Here is a 12,622-nt window from a genome sequence, read left to right as displayed (position 1 = left end):
AAGGGTCTGGAGAACAAGTCATATGAGGAGAGGCTGAGGGAACTGGGGATGTTTAGTTTGAAGAAGAGGAGGCTGAGGGGAGACCTCATTGCTCTCTACAACTGTCTGAGAGGAGGTTGTAGGGAGGTGGGAGTTGGGCTCTTCTCCCAGGTGAGTAATGACAGGACCTGAGGAAATGGCCTGAAGCTGCACCAGGGGAGGGTTAGACTGGAGATTAGGAAGAATTTCTTTACTGAAAGAGTGGCTGGACAGTGGCACAGGCTGCCCAGGGAGGGGGTGGAGTCACCAGCCCTGCAAGTGTTTAAATAAATACAGATATAGTGCTCAGGGACATGATTTAAGCACTGAATGGGTAAATCAGGTTATGGCAGAGGGATTTAGGTTATGGTTGGGCTTGATGATCTTCAAGTTCCCTTCCAACCAGGATCATTCTATGATTCTGAGAATGAAATCACCAGAGGTGGCTAATGAACATCAATGGCCCTTTTACACCAACATCCTCAGGACCTTGTGAGTGCAAACAGAGTATGCAACAGGGACCTGGTACCCTCAGCACAGGAAAGCTCTGCAGCCATTGGCACAGGTGACCCAGAGAAGGATCAGCCCCCCAGGCTGCCTGGGAGCCTCTCCTGAGACAGAGATGAGGTGTGGGGCTCAGGGCCCAGATTTGCTATCTCTAATTAACTTCCTTGACTCATCCCTGCTTGCCAGGGTGAAGCTGCACTCACTGCCCCCCAACCAGAGCAGGAAGAAAGAACCTTCACCCCGGGGTGCTTGGTGGAGGGAATGAACCAGCTTGGAGGGAAAATAGATATTGCTGATCTGTGTGAACTGGGCATGTTTATACTGGATTAGTGCTTTTCTCCTGTCTCCCCTGAGACAGCTGGGATCTGGTGAGCTTGACAGTACTACCTGAGCAGCCTTTGTCCTGTTGATTCTGGTGCCAGTCCAGGAACAGGAAAACCAACCAAACTTCTGCAAAACTTCTTCTTGGTAGGGTTTTGCTTGACAAGTCCACAAGAAGATTGCTTTCCTCCAGGGCAATTTTGCCAGGCTTCCCATGCTTCTCTGAGCCAGACAGATGGGGAAACAGCTTGGGAACTGCCCAGCTTTCCATGGAGGATCTCCTGGAGCTGGGCTCCCTGTCTGGAGGCTGTGAGAGCCTAGGGGGTCAATGCCCCAGGCAGCTCCTGGCTGGAGCCTGCAGCTCGGGCGCTGGAGCCGTGAGGTGTTGCAGCCTCTTTGAGTCCTCCTTACATCACCACGACAGAGCAAGCAAACAAAATGCAGGCAATCAAAAGAGGGGAACGTGACAAGAGTGGTAACTCACATGCCACTCTGCTTGCTCACCCGGGGTAAGGTAGGCAGCAGCTATATATAGAAGTGAGATTGCTAATAACTGGCACGGGAAAGCCTGCAGCGTCTCCCTGCATTTACACCTCCCACAAGGAAGACAAAGAAAGCCTCTTTGAAGGGCTGCCAAGCTGCTGCCATCTGAGTCAGTCACTCTCAGCCACAGCCTCTAGTGCAGCCTCCACTACCCAAGGTCATGCACGTCGAGGGCTGGATTCACTGCTGGGTTCCCTCCAGGCAAACTGCTGAGCCAAGGTCCTGCCAGAGCTGCTAAAACCAGCAGCTGGCCTCTCTGACCCTCCAACCCAGTATCAAGACCCCCAGACCCTCTGTCTCAGGCAGAAGATGGCCTGAGAAGATCATTTACAGTTGATTTTGGAGCTGTCTTTGCTGCTCAGACTCCACGGGCTCCTTGGTATAAGTGCCCAGCAGTGAGGTCACCCCAGCAATGAGCTGCACGTTAACCAAGTGCTGAACAGTTTTGCTGATGTCAAAAAAGGGGACAGACTTTATGCACTTGGACACTTGCTGCATAGCAGTGTTATAATTGCTCTATAAATAATACATGTTATATGTTATAATAGATTTCTGCAGTCGATTGGGAGTAAATAAATGTTTGAGAACAACTGATTTCAGAATAACCAGCTCCATTTGAGCTTCACTCACACACTATTCTCCATGGGACTTCTGGAAATGTCAGTGCAGGGCTCAAGGCCCATGGCATCATGGCTTGTACCAGGAATGGTGTGGCCAGCAGGAGCAGGGAGGTGATTCTCCCCTGTGCTCAGCTCTGGAGGTGTCACCTCCAGTCCTGGGGGCAGTTCTGGGCCCCTCACTGCAAGAAGGACCTTGAGGTGCTGGAGCAGGTCCAGGGGAGACAACGAGGCTGGTTTCAAGGTGAAGAATCTTATTACTGAGGTTAAGATAAGAGAAAATAAGCAGAAAATACCCAATTCAGGGCACTGGATGAAGAAACTCCATGACAGGTTTCCAATAAAATAACAAAAAAAACATTCATTCAAAATAAGTGATGGAAAACTCCTTGTTCTGGCCAGTTCTGCTTTGAGAATGGTTTCATGATTGAGAAATCCCAGAGCTTGCTCAGCTCCCTCTGTGAAAATGTGTCTGGGTGGCAGGTGAGACAGCAGGGATCTCAAGTACCTGAAGGGAGGTTGGAGTCAGGTGGGGCTGGGCTCTATTTCCAGGCAACAAGACAAGAGGGCCTGGCCTGAAGCTGCTCCAGGGGAGGTTTGGGTTGGATATCAGGAAGCACTTCCTCATGGAGGGTGATCAGACATTGGATGGGCTGCCCAGGGAAGTGCTGGAGGCACCATCCCTGAGGTGTTCAAGGACAGGCTGGAGGTGGCACTTGGTGCCCTGGGCTGGAGATGTGGGGGTGTCAGGTCATGGGCTGGAACTGATGATCCTGAAGGTCTTTTCCAGCCTTGGTGATTCTGTGGTTCTGTGATTATGTGACACATGACAAAGGCCTGGCATCTTCCCACCAATGTGTTTTTCCAGGCTCTTTGTCACAGCTTTGACTGGGGCAGAAGAGCTCAGCTGAAGATGCACAGCCAGCCTGGGACAGCCACAACGTGCCCTGCAGTGGTGACAGGCACTGAGATGACCTGGTTATGGATTAGCAGTCAGATGTGAATAATTTTTGATCCTTAAAAACAAGTCTGGGATTAAACCTGGTGACATGAAAACAACAGGTCCATCCTGACAGCACAAGCTTCAGCCACTGCCTTTTGAGGCAGTAAGGATGCAAATGTGAGGTGTCTTCTGGTCCTGTGCCCAAATAAGAAGGCAATTAATATCAGAGCTGTCATCAGTGCTTTCCACACATGGAATCTTAGAATCCCAGACAGGTTTGGGTTGGAAGGAACCTCAAAGATCATCTAGATCCAACCCCCTGCATGGGCAGGGACACCTCCCACCAGCCCAGGTTGCTCCAAGCCCCATCCAACCTGCCCTTCAACACTGCCAGGGATGGGGCAGCCACAGCTTCCCTGGGCACCCTGGGCCAGGCTCTCACCACCCTCACACCAAAGAATTTCCTCCTCGTGTCCAACCTCAATCTCCCTCTTCCAGTTTTCATCCATCCCCCCTTGTCCTCTCCCTCCCTGCCCTTGTCCCAAGTCCCTCCCCAGCTTTCCTGGAGCCCCTTCAGGCCCTGGAAGGTGCTCTAAGGTCTCCCTGGAGCCTTCTCTTCTCCAGGCTGAACACTCCAACTCTCCCAGCCTGGCTCCAGAGCAGAGCTGCCCTTCCTGTGTCCTTGTGATTTTGAACAAGTCACACAAGGCCTGAACTGTGGTGTTATTTGGGGCTTTCAGTTTGCCTGACCTAGGTGTCTAATTCAAGTGCTGCCCTCTAGAAATTTTGCATGTCTTGCCCCAGGGATGGTCAGGAGGGACAGATGGCCTGGAGCAACCATGTCACACTGAGGAGAGCCCCTTGTTTTGGAGAATTTGCAGAAAACAAGGAGCCTAAGTTGGCAGTTGGTCCCTCTGTGGCTGCCCACTGCTTGAGGGATTTCAGAAGTGTCCACCTCCCCACTGGGAGGAAAAGGCTGTTACTGGAACTGGCAGTTGTCTTCATCAGCTGGGAACCACCAAGGCTGCTGCTGGAAGGTGGTGGGCAGCAGGGTGGGTGCTGGCTGCCTTGCCCATCCTCACCCCTCTAGTCACACAGCTGGGGGGCACAGTCCTGCTGCCCTGCTTTTCTTTTCCTTTGTGTGACATAGAAGAAGGACACAGAACTCCCTGAGCATGTCCAGAGGAGGCCAGGAGGATGAGCAGAGGGCTGGAGCAGCTCCCCTGCGAAGACAGGCTGAGTAATTTGGGCTTGTTCAGCCTAAAGAAGAGGCTTCGTGGTGACCTTATAGCAGCTTTCCAACACCTGAAGGGGGGCTACAAGAAAGCTGGAGTGGGGCTTTTTACACAGGAGTGTGGTGATAGAATGAGGGGCAATGGTCTGAAGCTTAAACAGGGGAGATTCAGGTTGGACATTAGGAAAAATGTTCTTTCCTGTGAGGGTGGGGAGATGCTGGAACAGGTTGCCCAGGGAGGTTGTGGCTGCCCCATCCCTGGAGGTCTTCAAGACAAGGTTGGATGGGGCTTGGAGCAACCTGATCTAGTGGGAGGTGTCCCTGCTCATGCAGGGGGGTTGGAACTAGATGATCCTTAAGGTCCCTTCCAACCCAAACCATTCTCTGATTCTATGCTATAAAACCAGAACAAATACATTTGCTGGAGCTGGGCATGGACCCAGCTCTGACCCCATGCAGGGAAGTGTTACAACCACAGGGCAGCTGGAGCCCTCTCCTCCTGCCCCAGCACTTCCCACTGAGTTCCCAGCAGCTCAGCAGCACCAGAGAGGGCACATGGGGAAGCCCCCGTTGGTGGGAAAGCACGACCTGCTTATGCAGAGCAGGTACCTGGGGAAGGGCTCTGGGTACAGGGCTGTTACCCCAAACAATCTCTGACTGGATCCTCGGGGGAAGAAGGCACCCAGCTTTCCCCACTGGATTGTCAGTGGAGAGGTGGACACGTCCTGTAAGGAACCCATCACTCCCTGCCTGTGGGGAGGCTGCAGGACATGGGGTGCCCTGGTTTCTGTCCTGAACTGCACGTTGGTTTCAGTAGGGAAGAAGGGGCTTCAGTAGGGGGTTTGTGCCTATTTGTGTGGATCTGGACTATTACTTGTCATGTCTTTGCTCCTCAGATATGAAATGAAGGTGTTTGGCCTGGCTTCCTTCCCAGGGATGTGAAGATAGACTCACCACTGCTCCTCAGACACACAGACACTGCAGGGAAGTTGCAGGAGTGCTCTAGACAGCCCAGCTATGATGTCCCCTTGATGTCCCCTATGTTAAACTCTGTTAGCATCTGTGGTGTGGCTTTTATTTTGTGCATCAGCACCACAGAGGCAGGAGATCTGTGCTTGCTGGGCTGGGCACATGGCAGATGCCATTAAGATCTGGAGTCTGTGATGGTTAATCTGCTGAAGCAGAGCTTGTTTTCCAACTCCTACATGGAAAGACAAGGCAAGACGATGCAGTCCAACCACAAGACAAGTCATGGTTTAACTTCCAGAAAGGCATATGCCCGGGCTAGCTGGGGTTGAGGACGTGGGTGCAGTGTGTTGTGTGTGTAGGAGGTTGAAGACTCTTCTACCCCACTGCTTTCTGCAGTGGTTCATGGCTCCACATCACCCCAAAGGAGTCACTCTGGCTTTGTTTGTGGATGTCGTGACAGCAAGTCAGCTCTTCCCTGCTACACTGCTCCAGGGATGAACTGTGTGATGAACTGTGCTCTCTCTAAAAGCCCTGTGCCTTCTTACCACACGTGGCCATAACTTCTCTGAGGTGCTGATTTCGGGGCTGGTTGCAGTGCCAGGCCAGGCCCAGGTGAGAGGAGATGCCGGTGGGGATCGATGGAGGTGATGAGGGCGATGCTGGAGACAAGGAAGCGTTGACAGAGACACAACTGAAATCTGTCCAGAGCCTAACAAAGGTGTGAGGCTGGAGCCACTCCAAGGAGCCATGGGAGAGGCCACTGGGTTGAATGTTGTTTTCTCTGACCCTTTGCCAATACATTTCCCAGATCGTGACAGTTGATTTGGGGTTTCAGTTGCAGCAAGCACTTCTTCCCTCCTGCCTGGTCCCTCACACTTCCACACCTGACTGACCAGGCTGAGGACAGCAGTGTGCTGATCAGTATCTTGGCAAGGCAGCTCACTTGAGGAACAAAGTGTGACCACATTCCAGGGCAAAACTACTATCCCAACAGGAGGCTGCAAACAGGAGGAAAGAAAACATTGGGCACACATTTATGAGACTCCCAGTGGGTTTATGTCTCCTTTGGGCATCTCCTGGGGACTGATCTTTATCTACCTGAGCTTCCTTAAACTACACCTGCTGTTCTAAGCTTCTCATGACCTCAGGCGTTAATGAGGCTTGAACTCAAGGGTGTCCCAGTGTAACAACCTTCAAAGAATTCCCCCCTATTCTGACTCAATGAGCTGAAGAGAAGCAGAGTCTCAAGACAACGTGGCAAACCCCAGGGTTTGCACTCCAGCAGCCAAGGAAGCCCCCACATGGTGCCCATGGAAGGCAGGAATCCCTGCAGGAAAATGGCTTTCACCTTGGGGTGAATGTTGGAAGAAGGAAATCTGACATGTCCAGAGAGGCTGCTTGTGCCATGGCAAGAACACAAGCCCAGAGATGCTCTCCTCCCCAGCCTGGAGAGTTACCAGCTATGAGATTCATCCACCTGAGCATGTATTTTTTAAAATCATATGACTATGTCCAAATTAGCCTTTGCTTCAGGTGAAGCCAGGAGATACCTTCAGAAGGTGGAGAGAGGTGAGAGGAAAGCCTCTCAGAGGCACAGAGACTTGCACAGGGACTCCCCAGGTGCAGTGGTCTGAGCTCAAGCTCAAGGGGATGTTGCACAACCTAACTGACCTTCTCATTTTGATGTATCAATGATGGTGACCATAGCCAGACTGAGAGCATGGGAAGGCACAGGAATGTGGAGCCTGGAAACCTGCTCACCAAGGTAGAACACAGCAGAGAGCAAAGGTGTGTTTTGCAGGTGGCATCACCCACATTCAAAATAGGGAAAAGGGGCTGAGTAAGAATCACGTTCAGATCCACCACTCTGATTAAAATGGTCCCCTCTGACATCCATAAATGGCAGTGGAGATCATTGTTCTTTCTCCCTCCACTCATCTTTTGCTGTGTACGATCATTTGAAGTTGATTGCTGCTTGTACTGCTTTTGTGCTCCAGGTCCTCCAGGACCCTTGCATACATTTTCACACCAATGAGCCATCCACTAAGGAGCTGAAGCCACTACCAGAGGCAGACACTGTCATTGGCACCTGTGCATGAGCAAATCCACTGTCAGGAGGATGGTTTTGGCTATTCCAGGCTGTGTGAATGTAAGTGGGTTCACAGGTGGCTTCCAGGGGTACATGAACATCCTAATGTCCTTGCTGAGACTGGTCATAGCAAACAATGATCAAAGCTCAGTGTAGACAACAGACACAAAACTGATGAAGACATGTAGGCCAATGGCCATCCTTGCTTTGGTTGCTTTTCCATTTAACATCCTCACCACCTTCCCTTGCTCCCTGTGGGAGGGGGCAGTGCTGCCAGCCCCTCCTGAAAGCTGGGGTGCTGAGCCACTCTCCAGAGGTGAGGGGGCAGACCAAGGAGGTGAAACTCAGTGCTCTGATTTCCTGGGCAACCTTTACTGATGTCAGCAGAGATAACTGTGAATTAAACCCAGATATGTACATTCCCAGACCTGGAAGCTCATTTTACAGGGACTGCAGAGAACAAACTGCAGAGCAAGAGCTGTAAGTGTTTAACACCCTTGTAGGAGACAAGCCTGATCTGTTACTCATTCTTTGTGAGAACAGCAAACAAAACCCTTAAGTCAGGGTGATAACAATAGTGTCCTGCCTTCCAGCCTCCCAGGCACTTACTGCTGTAGGGACATGACTCTTCATGCCATTGTGTGCTGCCCATTGCAAAGTCTTCATGCAGTCACAGGCCTGTGTCTTCTGCAATCCATTGAGATAATCCTGGCCTTTCAGCAGATATTGTTCCTGACAGGGCATCCACTGTCTGATTGAAGTATTTTGGCTAAAATAATTTCTACAGGCCTCTTGATCCTTGACACTCTTCACAGCCTGAGAGGAGAGATTCCACATGCAACACAACTGGCTGAAGCAAGCAGAGGTTTTAGTCCATCATCTTAAGGACCTGAGCAGTGAGGTCACAGCCCAGCCAGTCTATTCTCCTGTGTTCATCACACCTCTCAGGAGGGATGCACAGGATTTCACATCATTGCTCAGCAGCTGGACTGGAGCTCTGCTCATGTATCATTCACTCATTTGAACATCAAGAGCAGCATTATGTCAGACAGATGATGCAGATATAATTAGCTGAACCAAAGTCAGCTGCAAGTTCATTTCCATGCCTTGTCTGACAGCTCCATGCTATAACTCAACATCCCACAGCACACAGTGGTGCCAGGTCATTTTCCTTTTACCTCTTTGTCACCCCGCAGGGGGATTCCAAGCTTTGGCATAGGGAGGTCAATGATGGTATTGAAGCTCTGCAACCACTGAGTGTGGTAACCTCAAGACATTGAGAAGTTGGCTCCTACCATGGAGCTGAGGGGTTAAGAACTGCTTAGAGCCAAGCATTGGGGAAAAGCAGAGTGTGTCTCAACTCTTGCTGTTCACTGACCATAGGGATGCTGGAAGGCTACAGGGAAATTCACCTTACCAAAGGCACAGCTCTGCCCTGAAACTAGGCAGACACTCTTTATTTCAAAGACAGACCAAGGGCTGCTTTTGGAGGACTTTGTGAAGAGCCATTTCCCAGCTTTAAAACATAACTCTGAGCTTCAAAGATTTGCTTGAGCACTTGGTGACCAGAAGAACAATTCACATCTCTTTAATCCCTAACAGCAGCCTACATACCTGGGTCAAAACCAGGATGGCAAAAGGGCACAGTGTTCCCCTCTCCTCCTACACACCTTGCCTGCCTGCAGACTTTGCACTTCAGCAGCCTGTTTGCAAAAGCTCACCTTCAGAGCAAAAAACCCACCTTCAGAGCAAAAAACCCACCTTCAGAGTAAGAAAACCCACCTGCAGAGCCAGCCCTCCTCCTGCTCCAAGCTCAGCAGTGGTGCTGAGGATCCAAGCCTTGCCCCTTGCAGCTGGGAGCCATGTCCAGTGGCTCCACCACAAACCAGTGGTGTGCTGGGGAATAGAGGCTGCTGCAGGTGAGTGCAACACTGCGGGTAATCAATTATCTCCCTTGCACATTGTTTTCATTCCTTGCCTATGTGCATTTCCCAGAGAGCTGATTATGTCACTCATTAACCTTCCAGGTCTCTTTATTTTCTTTATGCCAAGAGCCTCCTTTTGTCGGGCCGGCACGTTCAGATTTCGGCTGAGCTTCAAGAACAAAGAGTCCCCACTCATTCCTTTCTGCTTAGTCATTCCCGAGTCACGTAGAAAGCTATTACCAAAATTGGTACAGAAAGGTTGCCAACCACAACCCTCCAGCCCAGCTGCACGGGGTGAGATTTGCATGTCAGGGAGCCGGGGAGCAGCGCCCGATTCCCGCAAGAGATGGTTTTGTTCATTGCTCTGAGCCAGTGTTTGTCAAGTCAGAGGCTTTCCCAAAACAATGGAGATAATCCACCCATCTGGTCTGCCCTCCTAGAGGCTTTTATGCTCTCTCAGCGCTCATGTCAAGGCCAATCTGAGTTGGCACCTCGGTGGATTAAACCCCTTTTTTCGTTGTTTAATTGACCACGGGGAGGTATTTGCCTCTTGACAGGTGAGGAACGTGGCACCTTGAAAACATCCCACGTCCCTCTCGCTCCTACGTGCTGCAAAGCATCACATGGGAAAGGGGCTCCTGTGCAGCTGGGGCAGCAGGTCTGCTCCTCACTGCCTGTTCCAGCCCCAGGGAGAGAGGCAGCACCTACTGCAGCAGCAGGGCTGGGGGGCAGCAAGGTGGGGAGATACATTCATGTCTGACAGGTCACACCCCCCCTGCTTCCAAAGGTACAGGGTGAGTTTTCTGCAGTGGTGATTCCTAGGCAGCATGACTGCAGCAGCCCCAGCTGGTCCTCCAGAAGAAAAGCAGGTCATCATCTCCAGGCTGCATTCCCTGCCCCTTCTCTAAAATCACAGAAGAAGCTCCTTTCTGAGTTTCTCATTTATGTTTTTCCAGTTTTACTTGAGAACTACATAGAGTAGAAAGTCTTTCAAACCAGGTGAGCTGAGATTCTCACAGAACGGACATCACATGAATCCACAGCCTGGGCTTTTAAGGAAGACTTCCATAAGATTTGCAATCAGATTTTTACAGCTGGTGTTGATGCATTTCTGAGGTGAGCCAGCACCCAGGAAGCAGTGCTGCCCTGCTGCCAATGCTGCCCCTGCTCTGGTTCTGCTTGCACAGGGTAGCAGGTGAGAGAAGCTGAAGTGCTCCTAGTTATGCCTGATGCTGAAATCCAGAAGACAGTGGTCTAAAGACATGGTGACAGAGGCTATAACAGAGTAACACCTCCTCGGCTGCAAAAGTCATGACAAGTGATCTCAGGGACTGATCATCCTCCCCCTTTGATCTGTCAGGGGTAGCACCTTTATGCTCCTCTATCCCACCTTGCCATCTGTGCCACTCTTGCTGTGACATGGGCACTGAGAAATTCTCTCCAATGGTGACAATGTGCCTGTGGCTTCTGGTTGCACCCACCTTTAGAGCAGCCCAGGACACCAGGCCAAGGGCTGGGTACAACGTGCCCTCCTCAGGGCAGCCCTGGTGCCTGGGTGGGTTTGTGCTGCAGAGCTGGGTGGGGAGCACTGCTGGGCTGCAGCTTCTCCTCCTGCAGGAACCTGTGCTCTTCATGACCTGTCATCTGGATAGTTATTGTAAAAAGTTACAAATGTTAACCAGGATCTGTGTTACATCATCTCTCTGTAGCACACATACCCCTTCCTTAGGTGGCATCTGTCACCATGAAGATAAATAAGATGCCTCCCAGGGCTGCCACAACTCATAATTTTCACACCTCTCTCATTATGTCATTAACCTAGGGCAGATCATCCTCCCAGGATTTCTGCTCATCCCTCTGACATAGCTAGACCAAAGCTTTGCTATATCATGTCCAGACAACCATAGCACACTGAGGCATCTGCTGCTGCCTGCAATTAGCTGTGCAGAGCAGCCTGTCTCGCTGGCACTGAATTACAAAGGTTTGAGCCAGGTGATTTGAACAACTGCAAAAGCAGAGCAGAGGATGAGGGAGCCAGAGCTGAGCCTGCAGAGCACGAAAGAGCCCCTCTCTTGGCTCAGAAGTTATCAGGGCAAACATGAACAGCAGGTCCAAAAGCTGTTCCTGGTGGGCTCCTTACCCTCTTGCTATGCACAGGCAATAGCATCAGGTCCTGCTGAGAGCACAGAGAGAGCACCCAGAGCTGTGCTGGGAGTTGCAGTGGTATCTGGGAGGAAAAGCTGGCCTTCTGTGGTTTTCATACCAAGTCAGTTCAAAACTGAGTTTGGAACAACTTTTCTGAACTATTTAACTTTGCACAATGGACAAACCTTCAAAGGCAACAAGCAACTTCAAGTATTTGGATTCTTGGATGTCCAGAGTTACAGAGGAACATGGGTTTGGAGTGCAATGACAGACCCTCTGAAGGCAAGCCCCTCTAACTCCCAACTTCCAGACACTCAAGCCAGTGTCAGCCAGACTCTGCAGTAATTTTGATGCTGTGGATAGTCTTTGGGATACAGTTCTCTTGTCCAGGCTCTTGGGGCTTCTTCAACTTAGGCTCTTGAAAAAGTCTTGGATTCTAGAGAGCCATGACTAACACCACACACCACTCCTCTCCATCCAACTTCTCCCCTTTCTCTCCCAAGCAATATGAAGCTTTAGCTGACCAGAGGAACAAGGTGTCCTGAGCATGTCATTCCAGTGGAAGGCCTTGGCTTTTAATTTCAACACTCTCACCCTTTGGTGCAACTGAAGAGGGAAAGGTCTCCCATCTTCCCTCCAGAAATCAGCTCTAAGGAGTGGTAACACCCAGTTAACTTCAATTTGCTTTCCTACCATGCATGGCCACCTATAAACACCAGCTTCTCCCTAGGCATGTGCTAGTCTTTCCTCCTACTTGCTTCACTTCTCCTTGCCATCTCTGACCCTGTGGGGAGCCCCCACAACCAACCAACCTTTCATTCCACCTGCAAGCAGCAGCCTACTCTTTCAGCTAGAGAATTTCCTAAGGGACTTGGAAGCAAATGAGTGCTGTCCAGTATGGAACTCTGTGTGTGTTATGACTGTTGATGTCTACAGTGATGATTTCAATGTAGAGACTCAGGCACCCAATTTCTGTTCACTGCAGATTGTTACAGAGGGAGCACAAATGCACCCTCACACGCTTCTCTCATGAAAACTACTTTTGTTCTTTCTTGTTTTGTTCTCTTACACAATAAAAACCCTCCTGGCTCAATGCACCTTTGCTCGCCGTGTAGAGAGAAACACACATTTTGCCAACAACTCTCCTGAAGAGACACCCTGCAGGGATATCCTGTCTGCACTTTTCCTATCATTAAGCAGAGGGTGGAAGCCTGTATTTGGGGAGCTATCAAACACCCACTCAGTTTGCCACTTGGCCAATGTTATCAGTGTTTGTCCCTGCTCTGTTGTGTGTCCTTCAGTGTCCTGCTG

Source organism: Chaetura pelagica, unplaced genomic scaffold (assembly GCF_000747805.2).
Source record: "Chaetura pelagica isolate M959 unplaced genomic scaffold, ChaPel_1.0 scaffold273, whole genome shotgun sequence".
NCBI classification, from domain to species: domain Eukaryota; kingdom Metazoa; phylum Chordata; class Aves; order Apodiformes; family Apodidae; genus Chaetura; species Chaetura pelagica.
Note: the sequence above shows the minus strand (reverse complement) of the source record.